This window comes from Gobius niger (assembly GCF_951799975.1).
Source record: "Gobius niger genome assembly, chromosome: 14".
Taxonomy (NCBI): domain Eukaryota; kingdom Metazoa; phylum Chordata; class Actinopteri; order Gobiiformes; family Gobiidae; genus Gobius; species Gobius niger.
In genome coordinates, this window is record NC_136865.1 from 6,425,111 (window position 1) to 6,451,521 (window position 26,411).

Consider the following 26,411-nt stretch of genomic DNA (forward strand, 5'->3'; position numbering starts at 1 on the left):
ACGGTATGTTTTCACAGTGCTTCCAGGAAACAAATGTATGCGTGCTTCTCCTTCTAAAACAAGTCATATTTTCATAGGATCCTGTTCCTACCTCCCCTTCTTCGTCCATATGGTCGTGATCGCTTCGAATTGCTGGTCGCTTGGTCAAAGTAAGCGCCCACCCGGCGCACAAAGTTAAAGCTGCGTACGAACTGAACTGAACTCAATTGACCAGGGCGCGAGGGCTCCCGCACCTGAGTGCGCTCCCCGCTGGTCTCACGAACTACTCCTCCACAAACAAGGTAACAAGGCTATCGCCATCTGCGTGGCCCTAATACGCAACGGCTGCTGTAAGACTTCGTTCCTATCCTAGTCTCCAAGTTGTGGAGCTTGGCCCTGAGCGCCACACTGCAATAGGATTAGTGGATTTTGTTTTATTTTATTAATTGTTGAGTGGATGTGGATACGAATGAGTGTGAATGCGGTTGTGTGTGTTCAATGCTTTTAAAATAGACTTACAAATTTAACAAAAAATGCTTTTTCTATAAAACTAAAATAAAGTATTTTGTATAATAACTTTTGCTGTCTGTCCATTTTCACGCTCCTCTCGAACCTGTGACCTTGTAAACAAATAATTGTGGTTCCTTGGGCCCAGAATCCAAGGTGGCGTTGTTGGTAATTCTTAAAGTAGATACACTTTTGATTTAAGTTAAGCCTCGGCTGCTACATATATACAAAAAAAAACACTCCAAACTGAACTCTGTCACTAGCTTCGGGAGAACCTCCACTATTTTGAGATTTACATTTATTTGCTAAACTGCAACTTTCATGAAAGTCTGTCACTTTTTTGGGGGGAAAAGAGCTAAGTTTACAGTGTAGTACTTTTTTCCCCCGCAACCCTTGAACGCCTCAGCCTCTCCTCAGGTGCTGCTTTGCTTTGTGAGGAAAAAAAAGGAGGAAAAAGACCTGACAGCTCCTGTAGACACTGGATTAATAAACAAACGGACATTTCAGGAGGATTTCAGCTGCATCAGAGCAGGTTGGTCACATGTTTGTCAGTTCACCATCTTTTTGCAAACTTCTGCCAGAATGCTAAACTGTTAGCCGCTAACTGTTGCTGCGTCTTCTGCTTCAAACATTTGCAATCTCTTGTTCACGTGTTTGTGTTTACATGGCGCGGGGGAGGGGTTGAGGGGGTGGGGGAGGGATGTGCTGTGAAGTGAGGGCATGGATCTATTATATTAAACGGTTGAGCGAGGTGCAGCGTCGGTCTTCTTCTACTGTTTGGGTGTGGCACACATGGTGGCGCATCTAGAGGAGCTTACTGGTAATGCATCGGTGCCGGACCGGCAAAACGGGATCGCTTAGAGTAGCTTTAAATTGTGCCCCATACCTTTATTTATGCTTAAAACCTTGATGCCGGCTCTGTCTCACAATAAAATGTTAGTTGTGCGGCTAGAATTGTGTAGAATTATTACATAAAAAAAAAAAAAAGACTATCTCTGATGATGTGTACCGATTCAGCAAGAAGCCCGAGGGCCACCTAAAATTGGTCTGAGGGCCACATTGGGCTCCCGGGCCACACTTTGGACACCCCTGATTTAGACGGTGGCAGCTCCACATGGATCTCTGAAGCCTGGAGCAGCAGGCGTCTGGCAGGCCCCCGGGCAGGCCCACATCCACAGGGGTGCAAACGGGAGCGCTGCTAAACGTCTCACATGGCAGTGTATTTTGATGAAGAGTACCTCCATTTGAAACTCCGATCCAGTCCGTTTGTTCTGGAGCCAGCGCTGTTAACGTTTACCATGATTCAACCTATTCCGAGAAACATGTCGGTGTGTTTGCTGGAAAATATCCGTGAATAGCACATGACGGATTTACAAAAACATAAACAGTGACTAAAAGCATTATGGAGTCGGAGCTGTTTCTGGAGTCACAGTAAAACAACACTGGTGACCTGGTGGCTGGATAAAGCCGTGGCCACACTCTCCTGGTTGGTCCCGGACACACTCTCTTTTACTACCCTCCCTTCACTAATAGGGCCATAAAGATAAGAGCCTAGTTGATTATATACTTGCTGTAGTGGTATGTGTCCGTGGGCGGGACTTCTGAGCACCTCTCTAACCATTGGGTTCCCTCACAAGTACGGGAAGAACAAACATTTAAGTGGCTTCAAAGAAAAAGATACTGGATGCTACAGAAGTTATACAGACCTCCCAGACAGAAGAATGTTTGCGGTTGAGGCGATGCCCTGAGGAGGCTGAGAAACAAGGAGTGATATCTGTGTCTTGAGGAACATTGGAAATATTTAAATCAGGACAAAAAAACTAATATACTCAAAGAACTTACTCCACTTCTGCGCAATGCTGGATTTCAGTCAGTCATGTTTTTGCCGGAGAAGGTAACTTTTGTGATGTCCTTGAACGCCTCGTGGTGGCTGCTCTTCAAGGACATCTGCACTCCCTCCGCACGCACATGTTTCAGACGTTATCACGCTCCGACACAGGCCAGAAACAATGGATTCAGAGCTGACAATGGAGCACACCGCGCCGCCTTATCTGCGCCAGCACCGCCGAGGCGAGGGGGGGGGGGGGGGGGTTGGGGGGGGTTTGTGGATGTCGTGAGGGACGTCAGGGATAAACACTTTCTCCACTAAGCCACAGCGTTCTACCTGATTGTACCTTATCGCAATATTGGTGACGCAAAAGCCACATGGAGAGAAGGCAGAAGCACTGAGGGCTGACACATGTGCTGCAAACCTCACGCAGAGACTCCAAAATGTGCAGAAGTTCAGTTAAAGTCATGATTTTCCAAATTTAGGTCAAATTTAGCCTCATTTTGGTCCTGATTTAGTATTAGTTTAGTCTTGTTTTCACACTTTGATGAAAAAAACAAACACATTTCTTACCATCGCTCTTAACGATACAGAATCACAATCAGAATAGATTTGCCATTGTCAGTGAACAGGTTCACAAACTAGGAATTTACTTTGGTGCAAACAGGCAACATTAAATTATAAATTATTAACTATACAAAGGATATCAAATACAGGATATTGCTTTTTTGCTGTGTTGGTTTGTCAACAATGACATTGTTGTCATTGACGTCCTTTTTTTCATCACCATAACGTGACGTGATGAGCTAAACAAACAACATCTTTAGTGACTAAAACGTGACGAGCTTTTGTTCAATAGACTGGACAAAAATGTCAGAAGGTGTTTTTTCTGACATTTATAAAGCATCACATTGTCTGTCAATAGGTTAAAGCTGCATCATATGCTTGTTTTTTTCTTGCATTTTCTAAATTAAAAGAGACTAAAACCTTTTTGAGTTTTTCATCCATCCATTTTCTTCCGCTTTATCCGGGGCTGGGTCACTGAGGCAGCAGTCTCATTATAAATGCCCAAACTTCCCGATCCACACACACCTCCTCCAGCTGTTCTGGGGGGACCCCGAGGCGACACCAGGCCAGCTCGGAGACATAGTCCCACCACCGTGTCCTGGGCCTTCCAAGAGGCCTTGTCCCAATAGGACATGCTTGGAACACCTCCCGCGGGAGGCGACCAGGAGGTATCCGGAACAGATGCCCGAGACACTTCAGCTGGCTCCTTTCGACGTGAAGGAGCAGCGACTCTACTCCGAGCTCCTCCCAGGGAAACTGAGCTCCTCACCCGATCTCGAAGAGGGAGCTGAGTCTTCACCACGACAGACCGATACAGCGACCGCATCACTGCTGACGACGCACCGATCCGTCTGTCGATCTCACGCTCCATCCGTCCCTCACTCGTGAACAAGACCCCGAGATACCTGAACTCCTCCACTTGAGGTAAGGACTCCCCATTATCTGAAACTGTCAAATATAGAAATGACTAAAAAGTGACTAAATCCGACAATCATTTTTGCCCAAAAGATTGAGGGGGTCATTTATCAAGACAGGTGCGAAATAGCAAGTACAGGCTGGAAAAGAGTATATATTGGCATATTGCACCTAATCTACACTTTGAAATGTCCTGCATTACAGTGTCAGGGCCCCACAGCAGATATGTACATGACAAGAAGCTGTGCGTTTTTTTGTGTGTGGTCAAAATGACACAAAAAAATCCCACTCTCTTCTCCAAACACTGCTGCGTCCCAAGGGATCACTGGCTCTGTCCTCGGCTAAGAACAAATCTTCTTTTCTAAGTCCTTTCCAAAGTGGGCTTAAAATATGACTTTGAACTTAATGAAACATACTGTGTTTAAATGTTTTTTATAAATTACAATAACATCACAATATAAGATGATATATAAGTGACCCTCATATGTGACCCATTTTTCAGGAACACAATGGGCAGTTGTAGTGAAATGGCTCTGACCCCTCTCCAGATCTTAAACTATCTTGATCAGGAGTGTGCTGAAGGATTAAGCTTTTAGTATATGTGTGTTGGTAATGATGGTTAATGATGGTCACTGAAAGTGCAATGATTTCAACTTTTATGGGCTTATTTAATGCTTAAATCAACCGGAGCCTATATGGAAATGTCCCAGGCTGTCATCCTACAGAGATGCACTGGGACAGCAGTGTTGTAACCTTAACACTTGTTACACCATTGTGCAACATTCTGTTTGAGCGTGTGCTTTAACGTGAGCCGGGCAGCTGTGAAATACTTACAGCTTGCTCCGCGCTCCCCTCTGACCCACCTCCGCGACCCAGTCTGAAAATAGAGGCTTTCGTAAAAAAACAAAGGGAGGGCTGTTCTATTAGTGGGAAAGCTACTATTTGTGTAACCTGTGGGCCAGCGCAGCGGCGCGTTGAGCAATCAACAATGGGCCTCTGTGAGAGAGAAACATAATCTCCCCGGTCAGAAATGTGCCACGTTTTATAACAAAGCATCATCAAGGCAAAATCCAGGTGTCCGCTGACTGCCGGGCAGTTGAAGCTTGTTTATTATAGTCATTGCTTTGCAAAATGGGACTCTTCCTACGGGCACTGAAAACACAGCATTTCGCAGAGTTAAATCAATTAGCACAATGCACAGAATAGAGGAAATTAGACGAACAATCAAGCTAATGGTTTCTCCACGACACAGACAGCCTTTTCTGGTCCCGATCCAGCAGGTGCTTGAGTAAACAGCTCATGGATACCGACCGACCGGCTCTTTAAGGTGAACGGATCTTATTCTCAGCCAATATTACCCCGAATGAACACAACAATCAGCCCAACAATGGAGTACGCCACACAAGTGAAAGCTTTTTCCACTAAAGTCAGAGATAAATGCATCCTTGCCAGCTAGAGTCTTGGGATGTTATTTCCCTTTGTCGCATGGATAGATGACAACATTTCTAAGCTATGTTGTTTTTGTACAACAGATCAAATGCTAACGTTAGCTAAGCCCTTAAAATGGTAAATGGTCTCAACTTGTATAGTGCTTTTCCACCTACATTAGGCACTCAAAACGCTTTACAGCAAGGATCCACTCACCCATTCATACTCTCATTCATACACCAATGTATGCTGACACTGGGGGCAATTGTGTCTTGCCCAAGGACACAACGACAGTGTGCACTTTCAGGAGGTGGGATTCGAACCCCCGACCTTCCGATCACGAGACGACCCGCTCTACCATCTGTGCCACCGTTTTTACATACTGAGACATGCTCTTACCTAAGATTAGACGAGTTGATGCGTACCTGTCTGGTCTTTGTGCGTGCCCTCAGTCACACAAAACGACCAAAGATGTTGTTAGCATTTGGCCTCTCCCAATGTATTCCTATAGCTCCAAACAGGGTGAAGTTGGAAGCTACCACGCTCTTCCACGGGCACAAAGACCAGACAGGTACGCATCAACTCGTCTAATCTCAGGTAAGAACACGTCTCAGTATGGAAAAACACTGAACTATTCCTATAAAGCTGTTGCTGTATTAGCCTACTTGTTCACTCATGCAGCTTTCTAAATATTGAAGTGCTTTTCAAGTGATTTATTCTTCAAACATGACTCTGTTGATCTGCTCACGCTGCAACAAGAGGAAACCTCAATTAAACAAGCTCGTAAAAATGCTACAAGCTTAACTCCCCCCAACCTTATTGTTACCGCCAAAGACCGGATATGACGGTACGAGAGTTCCCAATTGGATGGATGGATGAGGGAAGAATGAACTCAATTAAATTCAACCAGCCAATTCTGCAACCAAACGTAACACCATCTGTGAAAAAGAAGACGTCTAAAAGCAAATGGACAAATTGGCACATTCCTCAATATCCACGGTGGACTTCGGGAGGTGCAGGCTGTAGGTGTTTTTCCCACGGCCTCCTCAGTCACCTGACCTGAACCTCACTGAAGATCTGTGGATTGACCTCAAAAGAGCAGTGCTTCCAAGACAGCCCAGTAATCTCTCAGAACTGGGGGGAAAGAAAGGGCCAAAGTTTCTTGGCTGACAACAAAAAGCTTTTAAAGCGGTGACACTTGCCACGAGTTAGTAGGTGTTACGTTGGGCGTCCCGTGGCTTTTTTTGTGTGTCCTTTTTTGTGAAGGTACTCATTCATCCAGGGATTGTCCATCGTAGGCTAAATCATCGACTGGACAATATTTTGAAAAACATACTTTTGTTTGAAATGTAATGGGAATGTCATGTGTACAGCTTCATGCCTTTTAGAGGCTGTTACTTCTGGTCTGAGCAAGTTACTTTAAAATTGTGATATATTCTATATAAAAAAGGTGGCTTCCCCTCTACAGGTCGGTGGGGAGTCCTTACCTCAAGTGGAGGAGTTCAAGTATCTCGGGGTCTTGTTCACGAGTGAGGGACGGATGGAGCGTGAGATCGACAGACGGATCGGTGCGGCGTCAGCAGTGATGCGGTCGCTGTATCGGTCTGTCGTGGTGAAGAGGGAGCTGAGTCGGGGCAAAGCTCTCGATTTACCGATCGATCTACGTTCCCACCCTCACCTATGGTCATGAGATTTGGGTAATGACCGAAAGGACAAGATCGCGGATACAAGCGGCCGAAATGAGTTTCCTTCGCAGGGTGGCTGGGCGCACCCTTCGAGATCGGGTGAGGAGCTCAGTTACCCGGGAGGTGCTCGGAGTAGAGTCGCTGCTCCTTCACGTCGAAAGGAGCCAGCTGAGGTGGCTCGGGCATCTGTTCCGGATGCCTCCTGGTCGCCTCCTGCGGGAGGTGTTCCAGGCATGTCCTAGTGGGACAAGGCCTCGTGGAAGGCCCAGGACACGCTGGTGGGACTATGTCTCCGAGCTGGCCTGGTGTCGCCTCGGGGTCAGAACAGCTGGAGGAGGTGTGTGTGGATCGGGAAGTTTGGGCATCTCTGCTGAGACTGCTGCCCCCGCGACCCGGCCCCGGATAAAGCGGAAGAAAATGGATGGATGGATGGATATATTCTATATAAGTAGTTACGGCTTGAGAAGCGTCTAAAGTGTAGCTGAGTTACACTACTTTGAGTTACTTCTGAGTTACTCTTGGCAAAATATGAACTGAAAATAGTAATAATGCCACTGAGCAAAAGTCCTTTGCTGTCCTCATTCTCTCACCAGTGTCCGATTTGGTGCTGCATTTTATTTGGGGAGAGTTATTGAGGAGAGCATAGAAAAAACAAACATTCAAATGCACTTGTCACAACCCAGTCATTCTATTGCAGTTGTTTAGCTGGGGGATGTGACACAGTGGAAAACAAGTGAAGGTTATCCTTAAACCAGGAGCCTAGTCCCATTGCCAATGTATATGCTGGAAGATCCCTCACCGAACAGCAAAGACCACAGCACACATCCCGAATCAGGGGGCGATGTTAGCCGCTAATTTAAACACCTTTAACAACACTGAACACAAAGTAACTGGAGAGAATACAAACTGCACAGAAAGGCTCCTCTTTATCCAGAGAATCGACCCCGACCGTCTTCGCTTTCTTGCTGGGAGAACCTCGCCTGAACCACAAAGCCACGTGCCTCCCGCGTGAGCTCAGTGTTGGGGAAACAGGATGACCGTTGGCTTATAGTTTTCATTGACGGCGCACAAATACAGGCTTTAGCTGTTTGCTGCTGTAAATGTGGCTGTGTGAGGCTCCCAAATGGGTTTGTTTTTCAGTAGTCTTACCTCCAGTGTGTGACCTGTTTAGTCTGAGCAGCTGCAGGGTGTTTTGCCTCTGAACAGCAGCGGGGTCCGTCCTCTCCCACTGTGCCCTCCGCGCTCCCACAGCTGCCTGCAGTTCAGCCTCGCTCTGCTCCACTTTCCCTCCGCCGCGTGTTCGGAGCGATAAAAACCGACGGGAGCATGTTTTTAAATACAGAAACTAATGTCTGTGAGCTGAAGTGGTGCTTTAGTGTGATTTTTATAACATGTATCTGGGCCAGTTCACAGACAGTACCTTTTCAATGTAGTTTTCTTTAGGCATCTCACCATAACGATATTTGAAGTTTGACGTATTGAGGCAGGAAAATTATTGAAATAAATGACATTACTGAAGTCATTTAAATGTCACATAAATTAACTCTAGAGCAATGGTGCCCAAAGTGCGGCCTGGGGGCTAGATGTGACCGTCAGAGCAATTTCTGTTGGTTTCAGGCCAATTTTTTTAACTGTCTGATGTCTTTTTCTATTTAAAGCCTGTGAGCTTTGAATTGATTGATAATTGATCTACCAAGTTAAAGCAGTACTAAGTAACTCTTCCCCCTAGAGGCCATAAGCGCAACTGCAGGTGTAGTAGCAAGTTAAGATTTTTTAACTTATCAATTGTCTTGGAGAGTAAATACTACGCTGACAGGAAAGGCGAAGAGAGAGAGGCTTACTGGGCATCCAATTATACAATGGAAATATTTTTTTTCACTCAAACTTGGCTGTAAATACTGTTTAAAGTGACGTTTGCCCGCAGTTAGCTTTGCCCGTTAGCCTGTTAGCTTCTTCTTCGTGATTCCATTAGTGTGTATTGCTTTCTCCAGACCGGTGGCAGTCAAGTTGCAAACATGGTTTTCTGTCCAGAGACACCAGGGGGAGATGAAAGACCCTCCACGTTACTTAGTACTGCTTTAAAGCCATGCGAAGGTTTTGTCAGATGGGGCTGGTTGTCTCATGTGGGTCAGGGGTTGGTTGTCACATGGAGTTTAAACGGTGGAAAAAGCATTGTTTTTGATGTGGTCTCTGGAGCAGGTGGAGGTGAGGAGACGAGCGGCGGAGTTTTGGACATGTTGCAGTTTTTGGAAGGAAGTGAGTAGAGGAGGCTTTAAAGGAACAGGCCACCGTTTTTCCATACTGAGATATGCTCTTACCAGAGCTTAGACGAGTTGATGCGTACCTGTCTGGTCTTTGTGCCCGTGGAAGAGTGTGGTCGCTTCCAACTTCATCCTGTTTGGAGCCATAGGAACATCTTTGTTTTTTTTGCGTGACTGAGGGTACACAAAGACCAGACTGGTACGCATCAACTCGTCTAAGCTCAGGTAAGAACTTATCTCAGCATGGAGAAACGGTGGCCTGTCCCTTTAATAGTCCAGTTTGGAGGTACTGAAAGCATGAATAAGGGTTTCTGCAGCAGAGGTTGAGAGGGTGGTAGTGACAGCATTATGCTATTTTCTGGCATCGGCCTGTGACCTACTCTCGGAAACCAAAGATAGAGATACAATTATCAGTGTAATACGGGTTGTGCAATAAGAGTCCCATAACATGGGTTGGCAATAGGGGTCAGTGTAATGCGGGTCAGTGCAATACAGAATGGTGCAATATGGGTCAGTGCAACACAGAATGGTGCAATATGGGTCAGTGCAATATCAGGTCTGTCAGGGCATGTGCATTATTGAGGTTTGTGCAATACAGTCGATGCATTTACTATTTTCTATTTTCTCCTCTGTCCACTCTTGTTATTGTTATTTGTTTTAACATGATGTGATCACTGTTCTCATTCCTGTCTGTACATAGTCTGTATATAGTCTGTATATAGTCTGTATATCGTGTCTCTGTATGTTTTTACTAACTCGTGTGTAACATCAACCTGCCAGGGGGTCTGCAGATGGAAATTAGCCTAAGGCTATAATCTGGCATATTTACATTTGTAAAAATGTTCATTAATATGTATTGTCCCTCCTTTTCAAATAAATAAATAAATAAAATAAATAAATAAATAAGATTGTTAATGAGGATTCACATCAACCCGACGCACTGTCACTGTTTGGGGGGGGGGGGGGGGGGGGGGGGCAGGTGACTATTTGTCTGCTCAGGTTTCCTCTTGTCTGCCCCCGTCTCACCTGCTCAGAGCAGCATCTACACTGAAGCCTAAAAGCTGCACAGTGCGAGTAATGTTTGTAGCCTGTATTTAGTAGTAAATTGTAACAAAATGCCTCAGTCCCCACTCAAACGCCGTGTGCTGGTCGTCTAAGGCGAGTCCATTGTTTTCTCACAGAGCCCCTTTTCATTTCCGTTTATAGAGAAAAGAAGTTTGTATATTTTTCAGGCTAGGTGATAAAACTGGAAAAGCTCTCCTTCTAAAATCCAACTGATCTGCTGACCAGCCAGTAACAGTCGACCTCTATGACCGACGGTGCTGTCCAACACACACGTCCCAATGTCGGCCAGCTTTTTTGCTACTGATACCGGGGGTTTGAGTGTCCCCCAATATCTGATATTAACTGATACAAGAGACTTTAAAATGATTAAATGCACTGTCTCTCGACTTGGAGGGGGAAAAGTAATCAGGAAAAATATCAGGTATTTTAACACACTATTTTTACACACTATTCGACTATTTCGAAGCTGGCACATCGAGCAATACAATGCATGAATCTAACATTTCCGGGCGGGCAAAATGGAAGAGCTGAGGGCGGCTTTAAGCGTCATACGGCTCCTTTAACTTCAAACATGTCCTTTGATGATAAAACAATGCCCAACAGTTCCATCCAAATGAACCGAGCAGCGCACTGCAGCCTAACTCTAAAGTTGTATCCCGCTCCCGGCTGCGAGTGTGATCGTATTTGTTCTGGCGCGCTCATATAGACTTAAAGCCCGTCTGCCGTCTGTCTTTGAACTGTAAGCTGTCAGAATTTCAATCTTTGGAGGCGCGGGTGCTTATGGATTCCCCTCACCGGCTGGGATTACGCCTTCGATACAGAAATGAAGCCGGTCAATAAGAAGCGCGTTACCTTGAAGGGCCGCCCTATCTGGACTCACGGAACAGTGTAGGATAATAATCATTTTTAAAAAGACACTTTGGACCAAAAATGTGCTCAAAATATATAGAGATGCGTCGTTTAAGTTTGATCGTGACCATAATTACGGTACTTAATTTTACTCCTATTCTGGAAAAATGTGAAAAAAGGACAAAGTTGATGGAGCCCCAAACTCTTAAACAATTTAACCTCTTAAACTTTAAACTCCCGCCTGAACAGAGAGCATTTTCTCCAGCTTTACCCAAATCCTGTAGGCCAGTGTAACACCTCATTTGAAAGCTAAGATCTACCTAACTTAATTGATCTTTTTCCTCACGTCATCAGATTCACTTTTTTTGTTGGGCAGTCAGCTCATTTTTGTCAAATTTTCGTGACTTTTTTTTTTCACTTTTTGGTCAAAGTTTTTGAATTTTTTTTGTCAATTTTTTGGTCGTCAAATTATTCTTATTTTTTTATCAAATTCTTATCACTTTTTGTCCATTTCTTTGTCACTTTTTCGTCAATTTTTTCTCAATTTTTCGTCAAATTTTCATCAATTTCTGTCATTTTTTTGTACATTTTTTTGTCACTTTTTCGTCACATTTTTCAATTTTTTGGTCAATTTTTTTGTCACTTTTTCGTCACTTTTTCGTCAAATTATTCGCATTTTTTGAAAAATTCTTAGCACTTTTTGTTAAAAAAAAGTGATCGTCCATTTTTTCTCCATTTTTCGTCAAATTTTCATCCATTTCTGTCATTTTTTTGTACATTTTTTGTCACTTTTTTGTCAATTTTTTTGATTTTTTTTGTCCATTTTTTTGTCACTTTTTCGTCAAATTACTTGCATTTTTTGTCAAATTCTTATCACTTTTTGTCCATTTTTTTGTCACTTTTTCGTCCATTTTTTCTCAATTTTTCGTCAAATTTTCATCCATTTCAGTCATTTTTTGTACATTTTTTGTACATTTTTTGTCATTTTTTCGTCCAATTTTTTCTCACTTTTTTCACATTTTCTTCCTTGTTTTCGTCTCAGTTTTGTTGCTATTTTCACACCTTTTTTCCAGGAGCTCTTGGATCGGGGTAAAGCTGGAGAAAATGGGCTCGGTTCAGGTGGGAGTTAAGGGGTTAAAGTGATAGTCCGTGAGATCGCAAAGTGAGGAGTGCGAGTGAAGTTTGAAAGCGAACAAGCTCCTCCCCCTCCACATTCACGGGAAAGCCTCTCATTGGTAATAGCCCGGAGATTCTGATTAGTGTCTGAGATCGGCAAAGGAAAAGACTTTGAAACCAACACTATTATTTAAAATGACTCACATCAGACTTCACACCAAGGCGTTCAATTAAACACAATCTATAAAATTGGTAAAAAAAAAAAACATTTAAACTTACAGAGTATCACTTTAATGGAAGACCAGTCATTGTGTTTCATATTAAATCATTATGTACAAAATGTGTTTGACCGGACAGCCTTTTGTTTGGGGCAAGTTCCTTCATTGTTACTTGTGTCTGTCAGCAGTTCAGACTCAGAGTTTAACACATGCTGTTCAGATAAACAACAGCGGAGCCTCTTCCTGTGTTAAGCATTTGCACATGACCCATTACTCTCCTAAGAGGTGAAGGCGGGACAGTGACACATGAATTAACTTTGACATGCCCGAAAACTATCAGGCCTATTACCTTACATCACTTGTTCTCACACTTTTCACACTAAGCACCATCTCGCAAAACGTTTGACCTTCCAAAGCACCACCAGGCCTGGATAAAGATCAAAGCAGGACTAAAAGGGGCTCAAACAGATCCCAATTGGAACTAATTCTGATTAAACTGGATGTACGTCATGTCTCCTTAACTTTAATGGTAACTGAATGAATGAACAGGAATAAAGTTTAAAAAAAAAAGCATTTGCGTTGAAGAGAGAGTCTGCCAAATTGAGACAGCTGGACATTTCTTGACGTCGACATTCAGGCCTTGTCCACACGTAGCAGGGTACTTCATAAAACTAAAATATTTTCCTACAGTTTGGCCGATTATCCACATCAAACCACAGGTGTCTGTCCCTGAAAAGGTTTACGCCCTACAGCCAAAGTGAAGATTTAGGAAAACACTGCAAAAGTTATTTACTAGATTAGTTTAAATGACTCAGTTTAATAATCCAAATGTGTTTTCACTAGTTAAGATGTAGAAGTAGATTATTCCACTTGTTCTGGGATGTTTCTGACTCATTTAAATACATTTCGCCGTTATTTCGAGTTCTCTGCCAATGGGGTAAGAAAATTGGTCTTGTCCCATGGGCAGTTACACTTTCTTATTTCAAGCGAGTTTTCCCATAGAACCATCTGAAATGTCCTCAAACGAGCAAAACAATCTTGGTCAGATCAGGAAAAAGGTCTAAATGAGGGAAAACCCCTCAAAACAAGATATATTTCCTCAGTTCAAGTCATTTAATGCTTGATATTTACTTTTTGTAGTGTACCTCGGTTATGCGTTTGAGTGTGGACAGAGTAAATAAGCAGAGGTTTAGGTGGCCGAACCTCACTGTCTGTGACTAAATCTGTCACACACGCGGCCTGTGTTTACATCAGAAACAGCATGGGTGCTTCAGTTATTATGTTATTATGTTCAAGGACAGTCTACTGTCATGCGATCACCAGTCAGTGTGGTGCTTTACTGTTTATCTGACGAGATTTTGAAAACCGGCAAAATGCATTTGATTTGTCACGATTGTCTCAAAATACTTTGGCTGGTCTGTAAAGGGATAACAGTGAAATGGCACTTGTGAGGACAAGTGTGGACAAGGCCTTAGTTACTTTTTGTTTCCCATGAAGAGGCCTGGCCATTACTGAGAGATTAGCCATAAACCATGTTCAGAACATCTGCATTTCGAGAGTCATACCGTCACGTGAACGTAACATTGTTGGCATTGCATTTTACCATCACCTTCGCTCGTCAATGCTGTACTGTATGTTCATTTCCATGTTTCCGTGAGTGTCTTCCTCCTGTCTGCGGCGGATGAGGAGCTGTTTGAAGACTTCGCCTGTGGGAAGAACACATTTCTGAGTGGGATTCGCCCAGGAGAGACACCGTACTTGATCGGAGCGGCGTGGAGTACAGACAGACGGCAGCGGAATTCTAATATCTCAGTCAAAGTCACAGGGATTTACCTCTCTGCACTGCGCCAGTCAGCACGAGTCAATGACTTTTTATTTCACCATGTGGTAGGACCTTGAATATGTACTTTATTAAAGGGGACACATGCAAAATCACCTCATATGTGCTAATGTTAACTTCATCTACACATACCTGTAAAATGAAAATCTAATCTTTTTGGAAGCGTCATGTGAATCCCTTTCATTGTGGGGCTTCAGCTCCAGCAGACATGATTCAGAGTGATTCTGTCCGCCATTTCAGTAATTAAGTCAGTAATGAGTCAATTACTGGCATCGCTTTTCCTGGACACTGCTTGTCTCATTCATTAGCTCAGCAGTTCATCAGTTGTACTCTCTCTATCCCAAACTATTAACAGACAAAAACACATATTTAATCTCTCAACAGTCATTACTTTCTTTCCCCACACTCTTATCCCTCGCTCGATGCTCCTCATCTCGGGGTGGAGTCTATGCAAAGGTCAAAGTCCTTTGCCCCATGGATTGATGACTGATCAAACTTTCCTAAGGTCTTCTGATTTTGTACAACATGGGTCTCATGCATGTAAACACACCACGCAGGATTGTAGCCTTGGGCTAATTTCAATCCATGTTCCTATACTTGCTCTCTCAAACACACCTGGGCTATTGTGCATGTTTTTAGTGGTAGGGGAAACCAGGCCTTCTTGCTGTGAAGCACAAGCATTAACCACTGTGCTGCCCAACTGTAGCTACGCTGCTATAGCCGACTGCTTTATTTATCCTTCAAACTCCTCTGTTTATCTGCTGCAAGTGGAAACTACAAACAAAAACATGTGCTCCTGACGCTGAAAAGAAAATGATGCTTTCCCATCTTTTTTTATTGTTGTCTTGGTGTCTTGTCAGCATTACAATGACACTTACAGTTTGCTTTAGTTTAAAAACCCACTGCAAAATTGACATTGTCGGTGTCTAGTTGAACATTGCGAGTGCATTCGGTATCACTGAGATGTTTGTCTCTTCTCTTGACGTAATGTTCTGCCGTGTGGTTTACTTTGTCAATGACCCATTCTCAAAAACAGTACTCGAGGGTTCAAGCAGCGCATCATCCAAGTGGTCAAATGGAAAGTGAAAGAACAAAAAATGAAACGGGCCCAAAACTATACAGAATGTATCATAAATGGGAACTGAGCCTAGGCCTAGTTTCTGGGAATTTGCAGGCACAAAGGAGAGTGAAGCAGTTTAAATAAGGCTAAGATAAATGCCAGGGCTATAGTAAATAATTGTAGCGCTAAAACGGGCAGTCCAAAAGTATTAATAGCTACACCAGGTCATAAAACGCTCCTGTGGAAACTCCAGCGGCGCATTGTCCCTGTCAAACGGGCTCATCCCTGACTTCGGATTGAGACCGGAATGTTTTGGTCACCGACGTTGACGCGTGACAGGTGACGCGGCAGGTGGGACGTTTTATGCAAACCAGCTTCCTCTTCTAAGTCTATTCTTGGCACAAACCGGTTCTGCGCTTCCCTGACGCCCTGACGCCGCCCCTTTAAGGAGACAACAGCGGTGGTATGTACACAAACATGACCTAGATGTGCTGAGTCTCCACAGGCAGCGTAAAGCAGGGTAAGTAAGATGGGACATGGGGAGGGGGGGCCACAGTTTCGACTGGTTTGAAAGAGTTTCAGAAAGGAGACAAAAACACGTATTCTTCACAATAAGTTGTTCAAATATTGTAAATTAAACACATTCAATTCATTTACTTTATTGTGGCGACATGTCTGTTTGAAGAAGCAAATACAGGCACCAAGTTTTCCACTCTTGGACGTTTGTTTACTTTGCCAGAGGGATTTGTACGGTGGGTTGAAAAAGTATCCGCACCCCTTTAACTTTTCAACATTTTGCCACGCTATGGTCCGCAAACATAAATATATTTTATTGAAATTTTACATGAAAGACACACTCTAAGTGACACAGTGACATGAAATTTATACATGATTTTTGAACTGCAAAAGTGTCTACCTCTTTTCTTTTAATGCCTTTAGAAGTTGCCTGATGATTTCTGAATGATCACATGTTGACCACATAATGACTAAATAGACTCTACCTGTGTGTAATCTAATGTCAGTTCAAATACAGCTGCTCTGTGATGGTCTCAGAGGTCTGTTAAGAGACTATTGGGGAGCAGAAGCATCATGAAGACCAAGAACACACCAGAAAGGTCCGGGATAAAGTTATTGAGAAGTACAAAGCTGGGTTAGATTATAAAAAAAATGTCCAAACCTTTGAACATCTCTCAAATTACAGTTAAATACACTGTCAAGGAATGAAAAGAGTCTGGCATCACTGCAAACCTGCCAAGACCTGACCGTCCTCCTAAACTTACTGACCGAACAAGGACAGCACTGACCAGAGCTGTTACCAAGAAGCCTATGATGACCCTGGATGAACTGCAGAGAGCTACAGCTCAGGTGGGGGAAACTGTCCACAAAACAACTATTAGCCAAAAGCCCTTTATAAAAGAAAACCATAAGAAGTCCCGTTTTCTGTTTGTGGAAGAAGGTGCTTTGGTCAGATGAGAACAAAATAAATCGTTTATCCAACTCTTTTGTCCCCTCTGTCACTGAACTGTTTAATTCTGAAGGGAGTGTGTTGATCAAGTGACCCTGACCTTTTAGAAATGTGTCCTTTCTTATTTTTATATCATCCATTTTCTGTATTGTTGGAAGTGACACACAGTGAGTGTTGTGATGTGTTTGTGCAATATCTGTTTGAGGTTGCAGCAAATCAGTTGCCCTTGAGGGATCAATAAAGTTTTCTGAATCTGAATCTGAAATGGATCCTTTTGGCCTAAATGCGAAATGTTTGGCGTAAAAGTAGCACTGCACACCACCCTGAAAACACCATCCCCACTGTCAAACAAGGTGGTGGCGGCATCATGCTCTGGGGGCGCTTTTCTTCAGCAGGGACAGGGAAGATGGTTCGAGTTGATGGGAAGATGGATGGGGCCAAATACAGGCCAATATTGTTGGATTCTGCAAAAGACTTGAAACTGGGGCAGAGGTTCACCTTCCAGCAAGACTAAACATAAAACTAAAGACAACCCTAAACATAAAGCAAGGGCAAAAATGGAATGATTGAAAAAAATATCCATGTGTGAGAAAGGCCAAGTCAAAGTCCAGACCTAAATCCAATTGAGAATCTGTGGAAAGATCTGAAAACTGCAGTTCACAAGCGCTCTCCATCTAATCTAACAGAGCTTGAGCTGCTTTGCAAAGAAGATGAGACAGACCCCAACAGACTTGCGGCTGTAATTGTAGCAAATGGCAGTTCCACAAAGTATTAACTCAGGGGGTATAGATAATTTTGCATACCCCACTTTTCAGTTTATGTCCATTATAAAAGTGATCAGGGTGACGTTAGTATGGCTTCATGCTTCATCTTGTGTTTTTTTATATACGTAAATATACGCTGTTTTCCCCCCTCTTTATATTTCTGCCTGTAATCTGAAGTAAAAAGTTTCAAACTGATATCTCTACTTTTGATCTCTGCTTTTTTGATATGCTCTACTTTGAAATCAGACTGATCTTGATATTCTCCCAGTGCGGCAGGTTGGAGCAGGCGAAGTACACAGGTGATTCTGACACTGAAATTCCTGAGGTGACGGCGCCGACTCTGACGTGACGGAAATGTGAATAAACCGCAAAAGGCACAGCTCCAAAAGCAGGAGGAAGAAGTTTCACCTTTTTTTTCTCCAAAGGGTCAGACCGGACTGCCTCATAACTGGAAGGTCGGCGCAAACTGTTGTTGTGTCCTTGTCTAAAAGGTGTCTGAAGTTACAATTTCATGAGTAAATCTATAGAGGGGAATTTACTCAGTGAAAAAGTAGTTAGTTCAGGGGTGCCCTAACTTTTTGTCTCCGAGGGCCAAAAGGAAAAATTGCCTGTGAGTCGCGGGCCAAACACGGCGATGTCAAGCACGAAACACATATAACTGCAAATTACAAAGTTACTTTATTTTATTTACTTTTTCGATAGCCTACATTTGCATTTGATTCTATCTATGCAAATAACATGCTATATTAAAACAAATGGTAACTATGGCAAAAGCCAAGTTTTAGTAGAACAAAACCAACATTTGTAGCAATTTAGTGCAAAATGTAAAAAAAAAAAAAAAAAAACACCTGTATCTACAGCACCTACAGTAACTTGACCTCATTCATTAACTCAGAGAAAATGCCACATTAGATTATTTTGAAAGTGTCAGTTCAGCATCAATTTTTTTATAAGTCAATTTCTACCATATACTGATGTTGACGTCAACGACCTTTGCGATAAAAGTAAAATTGTGAAAGTTGATAAATACAAAGACACCACAACAGTGTTTCCTTAACTTTGCGAAAGGAGTGAAACAGCGCCCCCAATTTGACGCTGGTAGTCAAAAAGTGTACTGCATCCATATTTACCATTGAGAATGAATGGAAGAGAGTTAGTATTAACCACACGCAGCGCAAAAGTAGGTCACTCTCTGGTGGGCCAACAGAATTGTTTCGGCGGGCCCCTGAGTTAGTTCGTCAAGTTCAGGACGAAACACAAAACCATCTGATCAATCCAGCGTATCATCCACACGAAGCCAGTGTTTTGGGGGTCTGTAAACAAACATTTTCCGAACAAGGTCCCAGAATGGAAAGACCTCAAAACGCCGTTTACGGTCATTACGGCGTCTCCACAACTTTTACTAACACGGTGACATCACAGCGCCAGCGTTGTATCTGTTATCCATAATTTACTGACCTAATAATGAGTTTTACGTCAGCTTCACCGCGAGCCACAGGTGACAAAAAGACGGCAGAGTTCGCCTCCATTCAGTCTGTGTTTTTGGACAGACAGTGAAAGTCCGGTCACTGACAGTTTTTCTGCTTCAGTCCCTTGAGCCTGAAGAATAAATTACTCTCCTCATCTTTTCTGTGGTAGATCCTAAATCCATGAAGCGGCTTCATTTTCACAACGTGTTCCTGTTTACCGCGCATGTAGCCTATTATCTGCGGTAGCGTCACAGCGCCACATGCAGGCCTGGCAGGTGAATCGCAGCGGTTTTACACACATGACTGGCTTCATGTGGGCGCACGGCATTACTGAACCGGATCCGTGTTTACAGAGAAGGGTTTGTCTTGGTGTGGATATAACCTTAGTCTCCAGGTGAAAGCACGTGTTTGGAGATCACATTTTTCACTGTCTACGTTCACACCTCAGACAGAGACAAACCTGGGCATGTGCGACAGCTGTCAGGCTAAAACAACAACGGGCCCTGCGCTACAGCTCGCCTGAAGCACCTACAATGGAGAAAGTTTGCACGTCTTTGCCAGCCTGTCTCCCAGCTGCACCGACGTAAGCAGTTCAACGTGTTAAGAGTTGGCAGGTGATAGAGATTGAGATTGTGCCAACATACTGCAAAGAGAAATACCCGAGAATTGTAAGTGAGATTTTATCATGTAAAATACTGGAGTTTGCTTGATCCCCTTTCCTTCTTGCATGTCCTCCGCGACCCGCTGTGGCCGCCAACAGTGCCCAGTTTAAGTCAGTAAAAGTCGTTTCTGATTGGATATTCTACCACATCTCACTTCTTGGCAGATTTGCATCCACCCTGCTCACACCGTGAGATCGGAAAGTAGAAGTAGAATTATTTCGATTGTACATCTTTGTCCCACATTAACATGCTTCTTGTCCTATATTTGTCTCGTTTCGACAACCCGAGGGACGGAGCCTCTATGTAAAACTGGGACGTGTCAATGGCTTTGAAAAAATCCACAGGGACCTGGGACATCTGGACTCCCTATTATAGTGTTCAATCATGACATTCAGCCTGATCTGCGGGCTGTGAAAGGGCTTTTCTGTGACTGACTGATTGAAATAACGCTGTACTGTTGTTGATCTACATTCAGTTGTGCCCGCCCTTCAAAAACTGCTGGAAACAAACCAGTGACAAAAATAAATAGATAAAAACATCACTAATAACAAAGGCCAATTTGTTCATCTTTAGCTACCAATTGGCTGTTTCATTGCTTGTTTTAAATTGAAATTCTCTCCTGTATGGCCTGCCTCGGAAAGCCCTAAATGAACTTCAATTTGTCCAGAACACTGCCGTCTATATTGTTACCAGAACACCCTCCTCTGAATGCATCTCACCAAATCCTTCAGATGACTCCGCTGCCTCCCGGTTCATCAACTGTATAATCTGACCAATCCGTTTTGATCACTGTGCTCCTCCTCTGCCAAAGTCCTGCCTGTTTGTTCTCTACTTCAATCCAGGCTCAAAACTCACCTATTCCGCATCACTCACTCATTCTAATCAATGTTTTTATGTTTTTGAATCTTATTATACTGTAACCCTTTCCCTTACGGCGTGCTTGAGTGTTTGAAAGCCGTTTGTCAGAATTAATACATAAATAAAGTTCGGAGAAGCTGATTTATTGCATTATTATGTAGACATTTGCATGGTTTCGTTTTTTATGGTGGTTTGGTTTGGGAATTGGGGCCTTTGGAAAACACGATCAGCAAATAAATGCTACATAGATGTTTATTATAACGCAGGAGCACTCTTAACACAGGGGTACAAAAACGAGTTACGTTTCCAGAGAAGTAACGAGATGACTGAACAATTACTTTCATGCGCTACCCAACACTGCTATGATCAATGAATGTCTTATGTAAGTAAGGGGTTTATTTGTCATTGTCCAACTGTACAACAAAAAAGTTCAAGTGTTGTCCTGGGCCGCTGCGACTGAGCGAGCCGACCTGACCAGCGTGTTTATGGAGGCAGAGGAAACTGGAGCGCCCAGAGGAAACCCGGCTGGCCGCCTTCTGTGCTCTTCTGAAACGGTGTTTGTTCCTGTCTCGTGTCCTGCACTCGTCAGCTCCTCTGCTTCTTCCTTCCTCTTCGTCCTGCGCAGCTCCCTCCGCTCCACCACGGTCTTTCACCATCTTCTGGGAAGAGAGTAGACAAATATAATCCGCCTCATTCTCCAGTGAACGTACATTAGCCAGAACAATAGTGGGGATAGAAGATTTGTGTGGCTTACCTGTGAGTCTTTACCGGATACCTCCTCATGTGTCCCTTTTTTGCCCCCCTGCAGCGCCTCTCGTGAGGCCTCCATTGTGCTGCAGGTGTGGGGATCTCTTCGTAATAAGAAGGTCTGAAATGTCTTCAACTCATAAGCTAGCTATTGGTTTACTTTGAAATCTGGGTCCTTCAAGGCCAAGAGAGTGAAGTTGCTGCTTGTCTGCTTTGACATTAATCATGCTTTTTAATTGTCTTTATTTGAGCATGAAGGATTGAGGATGAAGTTGGGTCCTGACTAGGGATGTCACGGTTACCGGTGTAGAAAAAAATGTTGACAATAATAATTACCGTCTTGTTTTTGAAAAAATATTTTATGTGCTGAAGTTGCCGCGCAGGCGCACTCTGTAGCTGCAACCAAAACAAAACTTTCTCGAAGCTGGAATCATGTCCGAGACGACAGCGCGCAGGATCTATCAGCCTTCAGAGAGGACAAGCCTGAAGTCTGGGCACATTTTGGGTATTTTAAGAAAGCTGAAGGACAGTTGATAGAGACAGTTTTCCTGTTTGCGGAACGTGCAGGAAAAAGTGTCTCTCAAGGCAGCAATACTTCGACCCTCCGGACTCTCCTGCGTGACCGTCTCCCACAACTCTTAACAAGTTAACGTTAGCGTTTTAGCTGAAATGCTGATGTGTCTGATGGCATTTTCCCAAATCTGCAAAGCGAAAGCTCACTGGAAGGACACAGAGTGAGAACAATTTTCCTGATATAGACGGTTTATCTAGTTCAAAGATATTCTTCTTTGTTTCTGGCGCTATAAATAGTACATGTAATACCCTTTCCTTTGATGTGAAAAGTTGCACTTTTGATAAGGTTTTGTCTGTATTTTTTTTAAAATGTAATAAGCACTGTTAAACTTTTTTGAAACTATTTCAGTTTGTGTAGGACTATCAATGCTTTCTGAACATATTAACACACATAAAAATAAAAAAAACGCGATAATACCGAAAACCGTGATCATTTTGGTCACAATAACCGTGAGGTAACATTTTCATACCGTGACGGCCCTAGTCCTGACACTTCGACAGATGAGATTCTCTGATCTAAGACCCCACCGTCCGAGTGACGTGACCACTGAGGAATTAGCCACCACTACACCCCGTCCCTGTCGCACGCTTCCTAAATCGAGACGTACCCACTCAGCACATCGTGCCCACAGGTCGTAAAGTCGCGACGGCGTCAGACAAAGCCCCAGCCGTGCTCTCTGCCCCTAACCTCTGTGAGCCTGCATCGTTTACACCGTTCACTCATTGCCGTAAATACATGCTGGGGCTAAGTGTGACGGGCGTCAGGGCTCTGCTGCATGTGACCTGTCAACGCTCTGAAGTCTATATCCACGTGCTGATACCTGCTCTAGTAAACAGGAGGACACGGGGAATGTGTTATGGCCTATGCAGTGTTTGGCCAAAGAAAGAAAGCGTTATGTAGGCAGGGTGAGTTATGCTAATTTGACATTTCTGTGCTTTTAAAGGTCCCCTGTTACGCAAAATGAACCCTGGTCTCGTCGGTTATGTTTCTCAAATGAACTAAAAAAACAATATACTTCCAGATTGTGTCCAGAAATGGTTAAAAAATAACAAACCGCTCTGTTTGAACTTAGAGGATCATTTATGTTGGCTAAACCTCGACCACGATCAGATGAACTGCAAAGTCTGTCGTTTCAAGGTCTGGAACAATGAACTCATATATGGAAGAGAAAGGGTAAAATGTGTTATTGGAACTGTATTGTCTTTTCTTGGGGAATGTATTCTCTCTTTTTTTGATATTCTGTAACTTTGTTGTCTCGAGAGCTTTGCCCCGACTCAGCTCCCTCTTCACCACGACAGACCGATACAGCGACTGCATCACTGCTGACGCCGCACCGATCCGTCTGTCGATCTTGTCGGCAAATGTGACAAAAAAAGTCTTACCATATTTTCTAAAGTTTTATGTGGACAATGAGTTCCTGGTAGATGATCGTGTGAACCTGCTGTTGGATGTAAATATTTCAGTGGAGGAGATGCTTGTGTTTATAGAAAGTTTGTCTTGAAGCTGAAGGCTAACATTAATTTCATATAATGTCAGTGGCAGACTGAGGCACCCTCAGTGGAAGAAGGAGCGCTACCACAAAGCCCTCATCCCCACTGCTGTCAGACTGTACAACAAGACTGTAAAGTAACTTGTGCAATAACCCCCTTGCAAAACTTTGTGCAATAATCTCTGTATCAACTGCACTTTATTCCCTGTACAAGCATCACTTATTGATAACCTGCACTAAGACTGTAACTTTACACCCCCGATATTCTACTTGTATAATCTGTCCTAATTTTTAGCCCATTTTTATATACATAATAGAAGAAAAACCAGTGCATTAAAAAGTGTTTGCAATCCTTTGACTGTATATCGACGGGCCGAGATGGGGCTGCTGCTGAAACGGCAGGAAGAACGACTTCAGAGGGAGGAAATACATTCAACAATGCAGTACTTTTCTCCCTCAAGTGGGCACTTTACGTTAAGGAGAAACGCACCCATCCACACTCACATGCATACACCAGTGTACACAGACGCCGCAAGTTCTTCTGTTTGTTAAGTTCATTCTCCCGCTTCATTATACGGCACTGTTGACATAAATTTAAATCTGCCAATCATCTGCCAGCCAGGACTTCTCACATATAGGCTGGTTCTATATAAAACAAAAAGTGCTGAGGTTGGCAGTAACCCAAGAAGGCTATGGGGCGCGAGCAGGACTGACGGTGAGCTCACGTCTCGGCCTGTGGTGCCGGGCCCATCTCCCTCAGTCTGTCTGTCAGAGCGGCTGGTTACTACTTATCCGACAAGTGTGGACCAATATAGTTTAGTGCTTTGTGCTTCTCGACATTTCACGCCAAGCACCGCCTGAGGAAATACCTGAGTGCTGAGCATTGTTTGAGAAGCACTGGTTGAGTGTAGATGAAGGTTTTTAAATCCTGCGGGGTTGCTTTGTCAGCACCAATGATCTTTTAGCAGCAGTTTGAATATACCGATCCATTTCTGCACATATTTTGTTATAGCGTTTCATTGGACCAGTGTTGATATGTTTAGATTTTGATTTAGTTTGAGTCTTTTGACGAAAATGTCATTAGGTTTAGTTTAGATCAAATAATTCTCTTCAATTTCTGTCTAGTTTTAGTCGACTAAATTCAATTTAGACTAAATTCAACTTAGACTTTGCATTTGTAATATTCATTATAATCATATTTATTCCTCTGCTTCATGTTTTCTCTAGCACATGAACGAGGATCAGAGCTGCTACTTTGGCAGTGAAAGTAAATTATATGAGGCTCTTTCAAACTGTCATTGGAACTTTGGATTATGTTTCTTATTATGTCTCTTTATTTAGTCATATTTTAGTTGACGATAATTTCAGGGCATGTCACAGTTTTAGTCTAGTAAAAAGTCGGCAAAAATATTACTATGACAAAATGTATGACGAAATATTTTATTCGACGAAATTAACACTGCATTGGACAACACTGAGGGAAAGAAAATGAACCACAAAGTAGTCTAGTCTGTGAAGATCTTGTATAAATGTGCAAATTCACAGCGCCCTCTACAAAACTCGAGGTAGGCCCACAGCCTTCAGAAAAATCTCTTCTCTAATTATTCAAAAACTATTTGAATTATGAACATAGTTTTCTACTAAATAAAGATACAAAGACATGGGGAGGAGCAAAGTGGTTCAACAGCCCATAAATACATAACTAACAGAGAATGCTAACATGATGCTACATGTTAACATCGTGCTAACGCTAGCTAGTGCTTGCTACGACTGCCGTTTTTTCACTTCTACTGAACAATCTGCTGTGAGAAAATATCCATGTGGACCCGATTTACACTTGACTTTATTTGTATGTGATAAATAAGTTTATATTACAGCAGAAAACGGCTAAAAAGAGTGAAAAATTGTGTTTCCCAAAAGATTGTATTTTCCCCCTCGGCGAAGCCACGCCCCCTTCTTTGACGCGATGCCGTCTGTATCTATAGGGCCACATTTCCTAGTTATCCAGAGTGTTTTCTGGAGATATTTTTTTTATTTTAATTCATGCAGTCCTTATATTTGAAGAGTTTAGTGGTGCTAGGCTAGTGCCAGGCTAGTGCATGTCTATGGTAACGAGTATCCTGTGTCAATGTTTACAGGAGGATGTCATCCATACAGACCAATCTGACACAGTGCGTATGATCTGAAAACCGACAGGCTAACATCGACCACACTGGTGCAGAGCGTGACCCTCCTCCCTTCACAAACTGGATCAAAGGAGCATGTCCAATATGAGAAACAAACACACCTTCAAGACGACGACTGCCCTGCCGAAGCAGCTGAGCGTAAAGGTTATGGACTGGTTGAGCCTGTCCCTCGATCCCTACTGAGCATCTGTGGGCTATCCCCAAACGGAAGCTCTCGTAAGCTCCAAGAAAATACTGGTGGCAACATAAAATAGTGACATTTTGAGCCCAATTTGTACATTTTCACTGGAGGGTGTACTCACGTTTGTTGCCAGCAGTTTTGTATCTCGTGTGGACCAATGTGAGGGGTGTCAAGCTTTCAATTTGCAGCTGTGCGGGTTCCTATGCTTGACTAGGGTGGGCAACGCTTCTGGAGAATTTTAACTGGAATTCACTCAATTCAACTTCATTTGATCAACTTATTTATTGATGAACAGTAGTAGTTGTTTGTAGAAATAATAGTAGGTGAAAAACCTAAAACACAAGAACACAAAGATACCCAGTGTAAGTATACGCTATGCACAATTCAACATTATTATTTGCAATAAAAGGTATAACGAGTATTATTTTTTTACACATAAAACCCAAATATCCATGTTTTAGCTCGTAATGTTACACGTACAAGTACACAAGGTAAGTATGGGCAACATAATTTATTCGATGTTTTTAACCAATGATATTGTAAGAACACCCATGAGGTTCTTTGAGTTTCCACCTTTGTTTTTACACGAGTATTTTCCAGCAGTGTATGCTAACATTAGCAATATGTGCGCAAAAACAAGAAATCAGCAGCTTAGCATAGAGCGCATTGACAACGTTCATCTCGTTCGCAAATAGCGC